The sequence below is a fragment of the Acipenser ruthenus genome, chromosome 21 (assembly GCF_902713425.1).
Source record: "Acipenser ruthenus chromosome 21, fAciRut3.2 maternal haplotype, whole genome shotgun sequence".
Taxonomy (NCBI): Eukaryota; Metazoa; Chordata; class Actinopteri; order Acipenseriformes; family Acipenseridae; genus Acipenser; species Acipenser ruthenus.
In genome coordinates this window covers 18,860,732-18,878,418 of record NC_081209.1, presented here as the reverse complement: position 1 = coordinate 18,878,418, position 17,687 = coordinate 18,860,732, and the positions used below count along the sequence as shown (strand labels likewise).

Sequence of the window (17,687 nt, the reverse complement as noted above, 5' to 3'; positions counted from 1 at the left end):
TATTGATGACCAAAGTAGCCTTCATGTACTCATTGCAAATTCTCACAAACCCTTTTTGGAGTGTAGTATGACATAGTGTTCTTTACACCCAGACTCATCTGCAACCCCTTTCCTGATTTGCATATGCAGTGGGTAGCAGCATGTGGTGCACTGCCATTACAGATCCTGTCCCATTGGTGATATGAAGTTAACTGCTCTAAAACCACGAATGCAGATGAGTATTTTGCATAGTGGCTATGATGCTTGCTTGTGGTGTAAGTGGGCTCCGTTTCTCACCCAGTCTCCACCATGTTACACATATAATCATGAGCAATAGCATAATGGAGCTACAGTACATAAACAGGCTTTAGAATGAGTAAGGGTTGGGTAAATTAAAATTCAGCACTGAAAATGTCATGTCAATAACATGAGAAATTGTCACTTTACATGCAGACCTCATTAATGAGGGTGATTAGATTGATGACGTTTTGCACACAGATGAATTGCATACTAACAATCACGTTACAAGGGAATTAAAAAAAGTCCTCCAGGAATGAGTATCATTAATAACATGAATTACATTTTAAAGAACAGTAGAAAAGGGTTCTTTACTCCTCGGGGACCTGGTACAGTCAGTGGAAGTGGTTAAAATATATCAAGGACACACTATGAATGTTCATAGGGTACTGTCGTTATTCCACGCAGGATGATAGCTGAATCCAGTGGGTTATTTATCCTCATCGGGATATAACCACAGCACTCCTAAGAATGTGCATGGAGTATTCTGTTTACAAAACAAGGATAATTATCGAAAATGAAACAACTGAGAATTATTTTCCTCAGATCAAGCGCCACATCTGCCTAGCAATGAGGTGTAATTTGGATCGAATAGCCCAGTCATTCTGTTGCTGGAAGAATGCAATGAACACTCTTACTTTGGTGTAGAGTGTTCATTCTACTTGTACCAAAAAAACGTCAAGCAAATAACTATGCATATTGTTTGCAAACAATGAATCAGTCCCTGTCCCTGACCTCCCGTGTAAAAAAAAAAAAAATCTGTTCAAGCTGGTTATGCAGTGGTAGAGAGGAGTTGTTATTTGCATATAGAGGAAAAGGAGTGAAATTTCATCAATGATTGAAAAGGACATGGAGGGTTTTGGCAGCAGCACAGGAAGCTGGCTGTGGTCTCGGTGTTCTGGGGCTGGAAGATAGTAGTGTGGCATGTATATTGAGGCTCAGCAGAAGAATCATTTAGTTACCCAGGGATAGGCCTATTCAGGCTACCTGGCTGCCAAGCTCAAGGTAACATTTATCTCCTGGACTGTTCACTGTATCACAGAGCAGGCGGTGGACCTGCAAATCTGATGGGAGGTTTATTTATCTTTTTGTCATCTGTCTCTCACCCTCTCACCTCTCACACACTGTTACTGTCAAACACCCCCTCCCCATAGAATAATAATATTCCATGTTCCTATACAGAACATTACAAAACATTTGGCTTATGGACACAATTGTGTATCCAGTTCATGGTCCCTGCCCGCAATAGCACTGATTCTTTGATTTAAATTAATAGCTAATGTAAAACAGAAGACACTAAGAGCATTTCCATTATCTGGATACACTATGATAAGACTGAATCTTTATAATTTTAAAAGCAGTTGAAATAGTTAACCCAAAGCAATCATTTAAGCACAGTACAGAAACCAGCAAAAGACATTTGCCAGTTTTCTTGTACAAATGCTATGACAAAAATACCATTAAAAATCAAGCACAGGTTTATAGGCATTTAGGACTGTGTATGATTATAAGGCTATTGGATGACTTTCAATAAGGCATTTATGCATTGCTATTGTCTCTGCTTTACCTATGTCTCTGAAGTCAGTCTGTCACACCTTCCAACCATATTCTCTTATTCTGTCTCTAGTTAATAATCAGAAATTGGGAATCGTATATAATAGACTGGTGCTGAAGTGTGGAGTTTTATAATATATGTAATGATAAATTGCACATGGCCTATGAAAGTAGGGCTGTCTTAAAATAGAGAGGGGTGGGAAATGGAGCAGACTTCAAGTCTGCCTCAGAACTCAAAATTAAATGCACACAGTGTGCTCTGCGGTGTGTGCACATTAACAAAATATTCTCTACTGGGCTTTTGAGGTGAAAAGAGTTGAACAATGGCCTGGCTCCCATGGGATATCCTAGCAAACTGCCTGAGCCAGGCCAGGCAGTTTCCATGACAACGTCCACTCAAGTGCTGACTGCTAGACTAGACCATGCCAGAGTGGTTTGGCAAAGTATTCTGGGAAATCTAATGGAGGAATACAAGACTGAACCATTTATCTGTAACTGGCTCTTTTGTATTTGTTTCTGTGTTGATATATGGGACAGAAGTTCTCTTTGCTTATCCACAGAACAGTGATAGCACAAGCAGTGACAATGTGAACTTCCCTGTGATTGAGGAAGCAGTTCAGTCTTCATGCCCATCCTTGGTCTCAGTTTTGGAAAAATAACTGCTATGGTGCACAATTGTTTTGTAAAACGGAGTAGTGTCCACTGAGAAGCAATACCTAGCCTAGTACTTACCACTCCATTTGTCCTTCATGTATTGTTCAGCACAAAAAATATATACAAATATCTAACCAGCTGAGCAGAATTTCTGTTTCAATGGGCCTGTGACAGGAAGGACCCTGTCGCTGGTTCAGCTGTGCTGCTGCTTAGTTAACAGCAAGGCTTGCCATTAGCTGAGCTGATCGGGAAGTCCTGACCAGTGCCATACAGGTGGACGCTGAGTGAAAGCTTGCTGTGGTTACATCAAGGAGGGGAGTGTCCGCTCCGCAGGATAACTACTACGGAACAATTCAACTGCAAGACGGTGCCTGTGAAGGATGTTCAGCCAGGACCGTCAGACAGACCCGGAGTCGCCGGGAGACCAGGACTTCGGGAGCAACAGCAGTAGGTTAGTTTAGGGGATTTGATCCCAAACTAAGTATAGAGAGGGTTTCGTAGTGTAGTAAGTTCCTGGAGTGGGACGTCTCTTTTAGTGAAGCTAACGCTGCCCTTTATTTTAAATCAAGCACGAGGATTACCATTGTTGGTACCCTAGTGTCGGGCCTGTGTTGTTCATTAACCCTTTGCGGTCCTATGTCGGACCTGGTCCGACATTGCAATTTTCCGACATCATCAAAAAGACGTAAAAAACAGGTCTCTAGTCGTTTTTTCTCCAGAAAAAGCTGAGAAAACCATTCAATGGCCGAGTGAGACCGATAGCAGCCGAGAGAAGCCGAAAAAAAGGGGCGTATCTCATGAATACAGATAGCCCCGGCACCACATAGATAACACGGACATAAACAAACAAGACAGCTGCTTCTGCATCCAGCGCTCAAAGAATATCACAGACATTTGCAGATCTTTTTTTAGATGTTATAGTAATAAAATAATGACTTGGATCACATTATTGAGGAGTTTGGTGATAAAACGAGTGATCAGGAGATGATTTATCGGTATGCATGACTATGAAAATGTATGTGAAAAATACAGTGAACAAGGGGTGGGGCAGGGCTGGAGATGCAGTACTGAGTGTCCTGTTGATATGCAGTGCCTTTTAAACCTGTTTTACTGTGAAAAAAACACTTTTAAACAGCGCGTCTAAAATAAACTGCGCGTGTGAAAATAAATTATATATAAAAGTTATATATAAAACGGGGGGGGGGGGGGGGGGGTTGTGGTTTGTTTTCCAGAACATTGAAAGTACAATTCAGTTCGTTCTGGTTCCCTTTACCTGTGTGTTGATACATTCTTGCAGTCTGATTAAGGAGGTTAGACTGAAACATTTGAGTTTTGGGCCTATCAATAATGTATTACTTATGAGGCTTGTGTGTTCAATGAGTTAGGCAGGCTAGGGGAATTCTCTGTGGTATTTGATACTTAATAAAAAATACATAAACACTATACATCTAACATCTCCTGTCCCTTTAAAGCACCTTTCCAATTTGCCTCCATGTTTTATCCATATCCTCACGAGAGAATCCTTTGTTGCTATGGTAACACCCTACAGTCCATCTTCTCTTCCCACAGCCCTCTATGCTGAAACGGTTTGTCTTTCACACAGAACCCATGCTGTTTTAAAGAAGTGTTTTCTCATTTGTATTGCCACATTTAAGCGGCTAAATAAGAAGAACTGTTCATGACATAGCAACGCCTTCTTTTATTTAGAAACTGGCTGTGTAATATTGTTAGTTGATGTAATTATGTTTGTACTGGTACTGTATTTGTGAATGAAAATTCACCTTACTGGGTGTCTTCAGACAAATAAGTGTGTTAGTGACATTTAACCCCTGCCATCACTGCAAATTCAAAAATAGAGGCCTTAGTAACATGCAAAACTGGATCACCATGATGTACAGTATATCCATTATTCATGTAAGTATGATACAGACAGAGGGACAAATGCCCTCATATATCCCAAGATTCCGATTTTCTCAATAGCTTGTGCTAAGGTAAGTCCTTTTCAAGGTTTATCGTAATTGGACAAGCAGTTCTCTAGATATAAGGAAATGTAAGTAAAGAGACAGACATACTTCATGCTGACGAAGACAGATAGACAAACAAATATAAGCCCTAGAGTATGATACACTTAATAATTTGAGCTAAAGAATGTCCTTACCAGCTAACTGTTTTACCTGAAGCGGGTTACTAGATATATACAGTATGTTAATGTAAGCTTGACAATGAGACTGCAGGATGGCTCCACACAAACAGTATTCATATACTTCCAGACAGATTACACTCAATAACGTGCTAAATGCAGCAGTCTTTCTCTCTTACTTGTTCTCAATCTAATGAATTATTCCTCAGAGCCGCCAAGATTCTGGACTTCTAACAAGGTTATGCAGTTTGAATTTATACACTATATAGAATCTTTTTCTTGGCCAGTAGCAGAGTATGTGAAAACTTTTTGGCTAGGATATTATTTGCTGATCTGGGTTGACTGTTTGTTTTTAGAGTTGAAGGGTTTAAATGTAATCTACAGCCTCATCTTCCTTGGCTTCCTGCTGGTGTAACAGCCTGTGTTCTTTGGGATCTGTTTGCTGGTCACATTAGGATTTTCTGTACTTAACAACTTTTTCAGATCAAAATCTATCTTTAGGGGGGGCATGCTGGCCAGTGCAGATACTCCCCTGTTCCAGGCAATGTTACTCACCTTGCAGACGTGATTAATGTCTTTGGCTAAAAAGGCGTTTTCAGGGGAGGCACGTATCTTTACTTTGTATTTCTTCTTGGGATGAAGAGGTCACTGTTTCACAGTCCTTTACACAAGCAGGAATGATGGTTGTGATGTGATACCAGAGAGTCAGAGAGTCAGCCATCTAAAATGCTACACAGCCCTCTGCATAGCACATCTTGTGGTATTTATTGATCAAGCAGCCATCAGGTATCTGGAATGGGAGTAACTGCTCTGGGATGATTACTTCAATACATAACTATATATATATATATATATATATATATATATATATATATATATATATATATATATATATATATATATATATATATTGAACAATTAAGCAACCACATATTTATTTTGTAATATAACACGTAGTCCTGGATTCTCAAAGGTATTTACTCCAAATTGTCATTAGAACAATGTTTTCAAAAAGGAAAAACAAACACAATAAAATGAAGAAAATCAATACTCTATGCTTTGTATATACCGTACGTGTCATGTATTTAGTCTTCTATGAAATTATATGAAAGTGGACTCATATATGTATACAGTATGCAGTATACCTAAAATATTCAGAACATACAGTGTAAGACACAATGTAGAAAAACTACAAAGATACCATGTGAAGACTACTTGGTGAAACATTTGTCTTTTATATATATATATATATATATATATATATATATATATATATATATATATAATTTTGTGTGGCCAATTATTATTTCCCCCCTGATTTTCTCCCAATTTGGAATGCCCAATTGCTTTCCCCCTCACTGCAGCAATTCCCCACATGGCTCTAGAGACCCAAAGGTTCAGTGACCGTCCTCCGATCCCATGACCAAGCCAGCTTCCTTTTTCAGCCCCTGCAGGTGTGCATCTTTGAGCTCACTGGGCACCTGGCCAGCAGGGTCCATTGCAGTGCCTCCCTAACCCACGGGAACACCAGAGCCAATGTGACGCTCCCTTCGGAGTCCCTAGCGACGACTTTCCTACTTCGCATAGCCAGGACTCACCCTACACACCACGTGGCTGTGCTTCTACCAGATGAGCCACTCGGGGACCCCCACATTTGTCTTTTATATATAGTACTTCTTCACACCATATTGTACTGTTAATCTGGTAATTACAGACTGGAAACTACCCAGGAGGTGGATTAGTTAGTTCATCAGTCAGTCACACTCAAAGATGCATTACGGTGAGTGTGAACAAAACAGGTCTTGCTTCGGTGCGCACTCGACATCTCTGTGAGGTGCCGGTGTGAAAACAGTGCAGTAAATCAACACATTCACTCTGTATCCCCTCACAACTAATACTGACAAAAAGATGGGAAAGCAGCTTTGCAACATATTCATATACCCTCCAAATGGTGAGCTTATCAACCATATGAAATAGTCAGATTTAGGTATATACATCAATATGAAAATGTCAGCGGTCACTGGCATGGCATATTGCATTTTAATGACATGATGAGAGTTTATCCTGTAGTAATAGCATTTTATGACTTCTAACATTAGTTTTCAAGTATTAGAAGTGAAGAAGGGGTTTCAAAAGCGTCATTGGGCCTGCATGTCTATGACACATTTTCACTCTTATGTATTAGGGGGGTGTATGCAGAAGGCTTTTTTTTTTTTTTAGTTTGCTCTATGGGGGAGCAAACTTCACTGGCAGCTTTTCAATCAACCACCTCCTCCCATTACACCAGACTGCCTAAGAACATCAGATGTCTGTGTATTACTTTACTGTGTATATACACTGTCCAGCCACTAGCACCTGTCTACCCAATTGGATTTGTCATCACACTGAATTAAAGTTGCAAAGGATCAAAAAAATGTGGGATCCCTGCATTACTATAAAGATGTGGGCACAACACAATTGCAATTATTCTACCGGAAAAGGGGAAGAAAAATACTACTACTACTACTACGACTACTACTACTACTACTACTACTACTAATAATAATAATAATAATAATAAACAGCACTAAAATAGACATGACAGTGTATTAGCAATGGCAAGACAAAGGAAAAGTGGACATCAAGAAAGACAGCTGTGACCACAAACAGAGAATGTTAGAGCTGCTACTAATATATACTACTGAATACCATGCGTGAGCCTGATGGAAATGGTTGTAAACGTGTTTGTTTTTTACCCAAACAAACTTGATTCAAAGCACCTACATCACAAACACACATTAAAAACGGATCATACTCAATATTCTATCTTTCCAAGAACACATTTAAGAATAATCTTTCAAAAACATAAGCAAGAATTAAATATTATATATACAGACGTGCTCAAATTTGTTGGTACCCTTACAGCTCATTGAAATAATGCTTCATTCCTCCTGGTGTGATGAAATTAAAAGCTATTTTATCATGTATACTTGCATGCCTTTGGTATGGGCAGCAGTATGGAGTAGTGGTTAGGGCTCTGGACTCGTGACCGGAGGGTTGTGGGTTCAATCCCCAGTGGGGGACACTGCTGTTGTACCCTTGAGCAAGGTACTTTACCTAGATTGCTCCAGTAAAAACCCAACTGTATAAATGGGGAATTGTATGTAAAATAATGTGATATCTGTATAATGTGAAATAATGTATAATGTGATGTCTTGTAACAATTGTAAGTCGCCCTGGATAAGGGCGTCTGCTAAGAAATAAATAATAATAATAATGTCATAGAATAAAGCAAAGTAGCTATGAAAAGAGATGAATTATTGTTTATTCTACAAAGATATTCTAAAATGGCCTGGACACATTTGTTGGTACCCCTTAGAAAAGATAATAAATAATTGGATTATAGTGATATTTCAAACTAATTAGTTTCTTTAATTAGTATCACACATGTCTCCAATCTTGTAATCAGTCATTCAGCCTATTTAAATGGAGAAAAGTAGTCACTGTGCTGTTTGGTATCATTGTGTGCACCACACTGAACATGGACCAGAGAAAGCAAAGGAGAGAGTTGTCTGAGGAGATCAGAAAGAAAATAATAGACAAGCATGGTAAAGGTAAAGGCTACAAGACCATCTCCAAGCAGCTTGATGTTCCTGTGACAACAGTTGCAAATATTATTAAGAAGTTTAAGGTCCATGGAGCTGTAGCCAACCTCCCTGGGCGCGGCCGCAAGAGGAAAATCGACCCCAGATTGAACAGAAGGATAGTGCGAATGGTAGAAAAAGAACCAAGGATAACTGCCAAAGAGATACAAGCTGAACTCCAAGGTGAAGGTACGTCAGTTTCTGATCGCACCATCCGTCGCTTTTTGAGCGAAAGTGGGCTCCATGGAAGAAGACCCAGGAGGACTCCACTTTTGAAAGAAAAACATAAAAAAGCCAGACTGGAATTTGCTAAAATGCATATTGACAAGCCACAATGCTTCTGGGAGAATGTCCTTTGGACAGATGAGTCAAAACTGGAGCTTTTTGGCAAATCACATCAGCTCTATGTTCACAGACGAAAAAATAAAGCTTTCAAAGAAAAGAACACCATACCTACAGTGAAACATGGAGGAGGCTCGGTTATGTTTTGGGGCTGCTTTGCTGCGCCTGGCACAGGGTGCCTTGAATCTGTGCAGGGCACAATGAAATATCAAGACTATCAAGGCATTCTGGAGCGAAACGTACTGCCCAGTGTCAGAAAGCTCTGTCTCAGTCGCAGGTCATGGGTCCTCCAACAGGATAATGACCCAAAACACACAGCTAAAAGCACCCAAGAATGGATAAGAACAAAACATTGGACTATTCTGAAGTGGCCTTCTATGAGTCCTGATCGGAATCCTATCGAACATCTATGGAAAGAGCTGAAACTTGCAGTCTGGAGAAGGCACCCATCAAACCTGAGACAGCTGGAGCAGTTTGCTCAGGAAGAGTGGGCCAAACTACCTGTTAACAGGTGCAGAAGTCTCATTGAGAGCTACAGAAAACGTTTGATTGCAGTGATTGCCTCTAAAGGTTGTGCAACAAAATATTAGGTTAGCGGTCCCATCATTTTTGTCCATGCCATTTTCATTTGTTTCTTATTTACAATATTATGTTGAATAAAAAATCAAAAGCAAAGTCTGATTTCTATTACATATGGAATAAACAATGGTGGATGCCAATTACTTTTGTCAGTTTCAAGTTATTTCAGAGAAAATTGTGCATTCTTTGTTTTTTGTGGAGGGGTGCCAACAAATTTGAGCACATCTGTATGTATGTATATATATATACACACACATATATATATATATATATATATATATATATATATATATATATATATACACACACATATATATATATATATATATATATATATATATATATATATATATATATATATATATATATATTTTAAAATATGTTAATAATAATAATAATAATAATAATATACTTAATACCTGCATACAGTATTAACACAATAATACAATGTTTAGTGTATTGGTACACATGCAAAACATTGCCTTCATGTGCCATTTTGTACTATTGGTGTTTCAGTCCCCTATTGTTCCCATAAGCACCAATCTGTGCAGTGGAGCTCAAGTCAGGAGTCTGCCGGCTCCATAGCTGTCCTCCCCCTACCTTCCCTTCGTGCTTGTCTCATCTTGCAGCCTTCCCACGGATGCACCTGCCCTTCAGACAGACAGGGGACCTGCCTTGCTGTCACGTCGCTCACCTTTCCTAAACCTGTCGCAAAAGATCTAAGGAGAAAACATTTTAAAAAATGTTTTTCCAAGCTAGGTCATTCGTGGCGCAGACAGTAAACTGTCATTATGGTTTACACATCAGTTATAAAAGGTCCTCTCTCCAGGCAACGCACAGATTACCAGTAAATTCTGTAATGGCTCTAAATTGGAAAAGATGTGAGAGATGTATCTCCTGGTCGTCTTGAGAATAATGACCCTTGTGTTTAACAGCCTCTTTACTTGTAGTAACTTCTGCTTAACTGCGAACATTAAAGGACATGGCGTTGGACACTGACATGGCAGAAGCTGTTGAGGGTTGCTGTTTTTAAACTGTTGACATGGCTTGGCGTTACCGTGTTCTTCAGGGAGATATTGCATTAAAGTGTTATGGTACACCCTGCAAAGTTTACAAGAAAAGCATTACCTGACATTTGTGTCCTGTGTTGTCCATATCAAAGCATTTCTCAACATTAAGACCAGGAGCGTTCACCAGGAGAAAAAGAACATCTCTTCTAAGGACTGCAGTGTATCCAGATCATGCTCCCTCCTGCAGCTATGTTGGTTTTCTGTTCCCACAGTGAAGAATATCATTTCAATCAGAGCATTGTTGCAGGAAGGAGGATGAAATAGATTGAAACCAGGTTCAACAATGCCTATATCTACATTTTTATTCCATCATTGTACCGGCACCAAAATTCAGCACTCTACTCCGCTAGATAAGCTGAATATATGTATTTTTAAAACTCAAATGAAAGGACATATCACACATCTGTGATGATGTAAAAGGAAATAGAAATGTATTTTGCACTGTAAAAGCTTTGAACTTTTCAATCTTCTTGCCAAAATCATTATAGTGGAGTACAGATGTAGTAAAACACTTTCTGTTTCATTTCCAGAGAGGCAGCAAATGTACCAGCAGGAGATTTTCTGGTTGTCTTAATTTGTTACTGTTGGAGTAAAGATGTGCTACTGTGGATATTAAAGCTGTAGTCATTAATAATGTAATTGAACATTGTAATGAACACGTAAAACGTTTATGTGTACAACCACATTCTTTAAAAACTTTCACTAATATTTTTAAACTACCAGTATTTGATCTTTTGTTTGCTTTACAATAGGAGACCACAGCAGGTTGCTGTGAAGCAGTTGCACAGAGCCCTGTGTTTGGTGTTTGCACACACAAACCAATAAGACATGCAGTAAAGGCAGAGCTGAATTCCTAAAATGCTTTAAAGAACAATACTTAGGGCTAAGGGCTGTGTTAGATACAGAACTGGTTCACACTATGCCAATCGGTGTGGAATGTGGATGAGCTCAGTGGTCGATTAAAACTCCATGATTGTTTTGTGATCTACAACAGAATACCGCAGCAGAATAAAGTGCTTTTTTAAAAAAATATGTTTTATTTTATTGTATTATAGCTCAAAGCAGAGTTTAAATGCGTTTTAAAGAATGGGGAAATATAATACTATGACTACTATGACTAATAATGTTAAAAATAATAATACATAATCTGCAGTCCAGTGTATTAAAACATGGTACCTAAGGCAATATAGAAACCTTAGAATTACTTAACTGACAATATGGGCTTTGAGACTGTGATGTTAAAATGTTACTGAATAGGCTGTAAGGTGTAAAACACAATGCATTACTTTCCCTAGCCCCTCTGAACCTGTGCAGGAGTGAGCAGGTAGGACAGATGAACCAATCAAAATGCATAACTTTGGGAGAGGAGTCAGGAACCAATGCAATGTTTCTGATTGAACAGCTTGGATCACAGCTCTATCTGTCCTGTGAGCTTCAGTCCCCAGTGCAGCTTTTCCCTCACCTTTCACTGGTATTACATGTGGATAGATAGGAGATTGTACAGTCTTGTAGTGCTGACCATTCTTCCACTTTCAGAAGCCTTTACAGTTCATGAAAAGAAAAAAGAAAAAACATTCAAGGTCTTGCAATGTAAGGAAAGTCATGGAGCAATCAAATATGGTGACTTTTTATTTGTCAACAGCTGTACAGTTTTTGAGAAAAAAGAAAAGGACTCTGTTGTAAAACATGGCATTCTTGTGAGAGCAGATTCACTGCAATCTGCCTAGCCCTGGAACAGCTGAAACACTGCCTGCGGCTTTCAGATTATTGGATGGGACTGTGCTTAATTTGCAGGGAAACCAGAGCCTTGACATAATGGCCTTTTCCAGTGTCTTCAGGTTGCTTATACTCTCTTTTACGATAAAGAAGGCTAGCATTATAGGGGAGGCACTACCTTGCTAATATCAGACAGGCAAGGTGGCATTAACTATCCTTACAGGAGTATGCTACTGGCAAGACTACATTAACAACATGCCAGTATTGCAGGCAGAAAAACACTGCAGTGGGAGTTGCTTCTTATAGATTCTGGAACAGCTGTGACACGCCAATGGGAATTTGCAAAAGCAGTGGCTCTGTACTTTCCCTTTCCCATGTTATTACTGGCACCCTGGCGATGCTGAAAAACTGCCACTACTGAAAAAGCTTACACTTACAGTAATATGATCTAGTGTTTCAGTCAGTATAGTTTTGTGACTGCTTCTTCAGAAGCCTCTTTGTCAAGTGTCACACGCACAGCTCTATAATAGCAATAATACATTAATGCTGTTTGTGCGAGCTACTCCAAGCAAACTATATGTCCAGGAAAGTGTAAGGTATCACTGATATCTTTTATATCATATTCACTGCTTATTGTTGAAGTCTCATTCATTGCTGTTGTTGAAACTGAGAAGGGAACGTATGCTCAGGTGCAGTACCAGTGATCCAGGATAGGTAGATAACACACCCACTTCTGGTGCCCCCCTCCATTTAAAAAAAAAAGGAATTCACAGGAGGGGGCAACAGTAAGTAAAGAAGGTGTTTCTAGTTCTAGCTCATTTTAGCAATAATTTCATCAAATTCATTATTTTATTTGCTCGTTCTTACTGATTGATTGTTTCAAGTTATGGGTGAAGGGGTACTTGGGATTTAGATTTTTATATTAAGTATTTAGTAAAACACCATCAGCATTCTTACAATTGTATTACTGTACAAGTGCAATTTAAATTAAGATTTAAATTACTGTCTGAATTACATTAAAATGTTCCGTTTATTTACATGTCATGTATGCAATCATGAACTTATGCAGTCAATCTTTTAACATTCTACTTCCACTTTCTATTTAAACCAAGTGTTTTAAATAGCTATGCATCTTTCTTGTTTGTAAAGTAGGGTGACTGTTATGGCCATGGAATAGATTTCTAAAAACCTCTCTGGCAAAATCATTGCAAACAGAAACAATTCTAAGAGAGATCACATATCTGTACTTATACAAACATTTTCTCTAGAGCAAGAAAAAATAATGAAATCTCTTCTGTTTCAAAGTGGCAAATGAGGAGAAATAGTTGATGTGGGTAGTAGCTATATGGAATGAACTGCGTGAAAAGAACATTAACTTTTCTGTTCCAGCATTTGAACTGAAACGAGCATGCATGCTGTAAATCCTGTACTATTCAGATAATGTTTCTGCTTTAGTCCTCAGAGTTTGTTCTCTTTTTTCTGTGCAGGTACAAAGAATATTTCACTGACTTCATCTGATCAGTGGAACAGGAATCCCACAGGTAGGGGAGGATATATCGTATCTTTTAACAGTGACCATTGTTCTTAATGAGAATATTGATAGGCTTGGACATGGGTTAACATTCTCATTGAAACATTTCTATTTTAATGTAAATGTAGCTAATAGTTCCATACATGTTCTCAGTATGTGCATACATTCATTACATAGGTCTCAAATGTGCAGTTTTGAAAGCAACACATGTTTTAGCAAATAAGTATTTTAATTTAAAACACGGTATGTGGTACGTCACTAGATTTGACTCAGAAGACACAGCTGGGGTGAAATGATTAAGGAAGTAATGCAGTAACAGATGTCATGGAAAGCAAGACAAGCCAACTGAGAACTTCTTGTGGATGTTTTAAATGAAAATACATGTTTGCTATGCTTTTTAAACAATTATTTTTATTCATTTTCCAATTTTCTCCCAATTTTGGAATGTCTTATTATTATTCAACCTGGCTCACCGCTGCAACCCCTGAACTAACTCAGGAGAGCCGAAGACTCACCATGCAGCCACCCAAGAGCTACAGCGTCGGAGGACAACGCAGCTCTCGGGCAGCTACAGGCAAGCCTGCAGGCGCCCGGCCAGACTACAGGGGTCGCTGGTGCACGGTAAGCCAAGGACACCCTGGCCGACCTAACCCTCCCTCCCCCCGGGTGACGCTCGGCCAATTGAGCACCAATTTTACTGGATGCACCACTCGGGAGCCCCCCGTTTTGTTTCTTTTCATTTTGTCTAATTGTAATATCACGAGGCTGGTGTATACCCAGTCTTTCAACCTCCAACTTTTCTTCTATTGACACACCAGTACTTTTTCCCTTTCCAGCCTCACCTGTAATAAATCAGCAATAAACACAATTACCGTCATATTTGTTTTGCCTTCAAATAAAACAGTAGCTTCTGAGTCAGCAATTTACACTCATCAAGAAAACAACTAGCTTTTGTATACACCGTGTTGTCATGACAACAATAATGCAGCAGAAGGGTGTTTGTGTGTAGCAGCTATTAGAGGTGTACACGAAGGTGTAAACACCTGGATCAAACCTCTAACAAGGGTCTCCTTTGTCAAATTAAAAATTTAACAATTGCATTTAAGCAGGGGTGCATTTATGGTTGCATTATGAATTTGACAAGATAACTACTGTATCTAATTTGGATAAAGTCTTTTGTCTTGTTCATACTGTGACAATATAACTGTAAAATTAAAGAATTTGTTTAAAAAATAAAAATGATGGTCCATTACACATCTAATTCCCTTTTTATTATTTATATCAATTGAAATGTAGAGCTCATTTGAGTAATGTTTGGAGTTGCAAAGCAGTAAACATTAATTTTGGTTTGCTTTCCTGAATAATGAAATTAAACATTGCTTTATTACTGGAACTTGTTTTGTTTTTGCAGTTACCAAAGATTTATGGGAAAAAGGGTCAATGTGGATTTCTGTTTTTCCTCTTTTCGGATTTCAATATTGTGAATGATTTTGTCGGCCATGAATACAGTGACCAAAATAAAAAATGTATTTAGTTATGTCATCTGGTTTGAATGTGTTTTTAGCATAAGGAAACTTAGACGTTTCAATTACAACACAATTAACTGAGTCAATAAGAAACCAGGGTTTCCTTGTCAGACACAATTATGCTATGATTCCATCTGCCGCTGTGTTAGAATAGAAACACTTTGATATCAATTAAGTTAGTTTTCATTGGTAGCAGTCTTGTCGTACTATCCAGTGTCAGTTAAAGGTGATTGCTTGCTTTATCAAAACATCTTAAAGGCTTTCAAACCAAGTCATTACCCTCTGTTATGCAAGGGAGTGAGGCTACAGAAGTATACCAGGAAGCAGCAGCTTAAACTTTTCTAGTACAAAAATGTGCATATTCCATGATAATGTTGCTAAGGTAGAAAAACTGATTTTAAAGTCTTAAGGTTAGTTATACATTCTTGGAAGAGTTTCCCACTGTTGCGATATACCACTGCTTTCAGCGCCAAACTTTTAGTCAGTTGGAGATATGAAAATGGTCTACTATGGAAACCAGCATTAAATACACATAATTGCCTTGGTTTTTCACTATGGCATCCACATCATTGTGTGTACATAACCTCTAATAGTTGGTAGAAGGTTTTTAAAGCAGGTGCTTAACCGGGAGACAAACGTTACAGTGTGTGTAAAATTGTGTCTCCTCTTTTGTCCAGCAGGTAGGATATTCCCTGCTGAGATGTTTTTTTTTTTCTTAATACACCATAACATGACATCCTTGACTGTCTTCTTGAACCCCCCCTGCCGGCTTATCAATACAAGGAGAGCTTGGTAGCATTGTGTGAAAGCACTTCACACTTCTTGTGTTCAAAAGGGATTGTCTTCGATGAAAAGACACACATGCTGCAATAATTCTAAACCAGGACCCACAGCATAACAAATTATTGGTTTAAACGTAGGCAGTGAGGACTTCAGAGTAAAATCAGTTATGTGGAGGTATTAGGGGTGCAGATTGCGATGATGGTGGGGAGTTTGTACAGCAAGCACAGATTGGAGGAAGTTGGCTGCCCTTTTAAGGAGGTCTTGAATTGAAGGGGTTGAGTTGAAGGCAGATTGAAGGACAGCTGGTATGCTCTTACAGTGAGGTATAGTATAAAAGGCATGGAGACTGAGGGAGTTGGGGACTCTGTTACAGTAACGTAAAGGGAGATACGCATTGCGGAAAAGTTCTGGACACAGCTATGTACAGTATCATACTGTTAGATTATGTAAAGAGATGTTAGTCTTTCTGTATACAGGAAATGTTGAATTTCTGAAAGAAGTATAAAACATGTCATTTGAGAAAAAGCTTTCATTTCTAACTTCCAAATCAAGACACAGAGGTACTTTGGCTATCCTCTGTGACTGGAGCTTGCCCTACGCAATGTAACATTATCTCAAAGGCAGCATGCATGCTAGCAATGACAGATAATCCCATGAAAAGAGACTGACCATGCAGACAACGTTTTCCTGTTTCTCGCTTCCTATTAGATTGGAACAAACTTTGCTGTACAGATGGCTCTGAGCTGAAACCAATAGGCAATCCTGTCACTGGGATACACTGGCCGTCCTCAGCTCTAATTGTTCTTAACATTTGGTCACACAGCCTCATTGTTTTCATTGATTTTAAGACAATGTATTTCATCTGACTGTAGATTAGCAGCACTTTGATCACTTTGAAGTGTATTAGCAGTGTTATTATTATTATTATTTATTTATTAGCAGACGCCCTTATCCAGGGCGACTTACAATCGTAAGCAAATACATTTCAAGTGTTACAATACAAGTAATACAATAAGAGCAAGAAATACAATAACTTTTGTTCAAGCAAAGTAGAAGTGTGACAAACCACAATTCAATAATACAGCAGATAATAGTGATAGTTACATCAGGATATGATTAAATAGTGATAGTTACATCAGGATGTGATTAAATACAAAGTACTACAGGTTAAACACTTGGCAGATTACAGTATTCTGAAGTACAGGATTAAATGCAGTAAAATAGGGGGCAGATAAGAGCAAAATAAAGCACATTTACATGAAGGGTGATAGTGTCCCAGGATACAAACAGAGGAGTTCTACAAGTGCTCTTTGAAGAGGTGAGTCTTGAGGAGGCGCCGGAATGTGGTCAGGGACTGGGCAGTCCTGACATCTGTAGGAAGGTCATTCCACCACTGCGGAGCAAAGGTGGAGAAGGAGCGGGCTCTGGAGGCAGGGGAGCGTAGCGGAGGTAGAGCCAGTCTTCTAGTGCAGGCGGAGCGGAGAGGTCGAGTGGGGGTGTAGGGAGAGATGAGGGTCTGGAGGTAGCTGGGTGCAGTCTGGTCAAGGCATCTGTAGGCTAGTACAAGAGTCTTGAACTGGATGCGAACAGTGATCGGGAGCCAGTGGAGCGAGCGGAGTAGTGGAGTAGCGTGGGCGAAGCGAGGCAGAGAGAACACCAGGCGGGCAGCAGAGTTCTGGATGAGCTGGAGCGGACGGGTGGCGGACGCAGGGAGGCCAGCCAGGAGGGAGTTGCAGTAGTCTAGGCGGGAGAGCACCAGGGCCTGGACCAGGAGCTGGGTAGCATAGTTGGTGAGGAAGGGTCAGATTCTTCGGATGTTGCTCAGGAAGAATTGGCAAGTGCGTATGTGCTGGGTTAAATGTGTTAAATGTTCATTCTGACATACATTTGTTG

The 17,687-nt window shown here is 39.3% G+C and overlaps 1 protein-coding gene across 3 annotated transcripts in view; it reads left to right on the top strand.

Moving 5' to 3' along the window:
• The window catches only part of LOC117428391 (leucine-rich repeat and immunoglobulin-like domain-containing nogo receptor-interacting protein 1), a 558,576-nt gene that overhangs the window by 186,103 nt on the left and 354,786 nt on the right, over positions 1-17,687 (top strand). For all 3 annotated transcript variants that reach the window (XM_058994911.1, XM_058994912.1, XM_058994913.1), the window contains exon 3: positions 13,442-13,495. The gene's annotated coding sequence lies outside the window, so the exon portion shown is untranslated. The remainder of the gene's footprint in view (positions 1-13,441; positions 13,496-17,687) is intronic.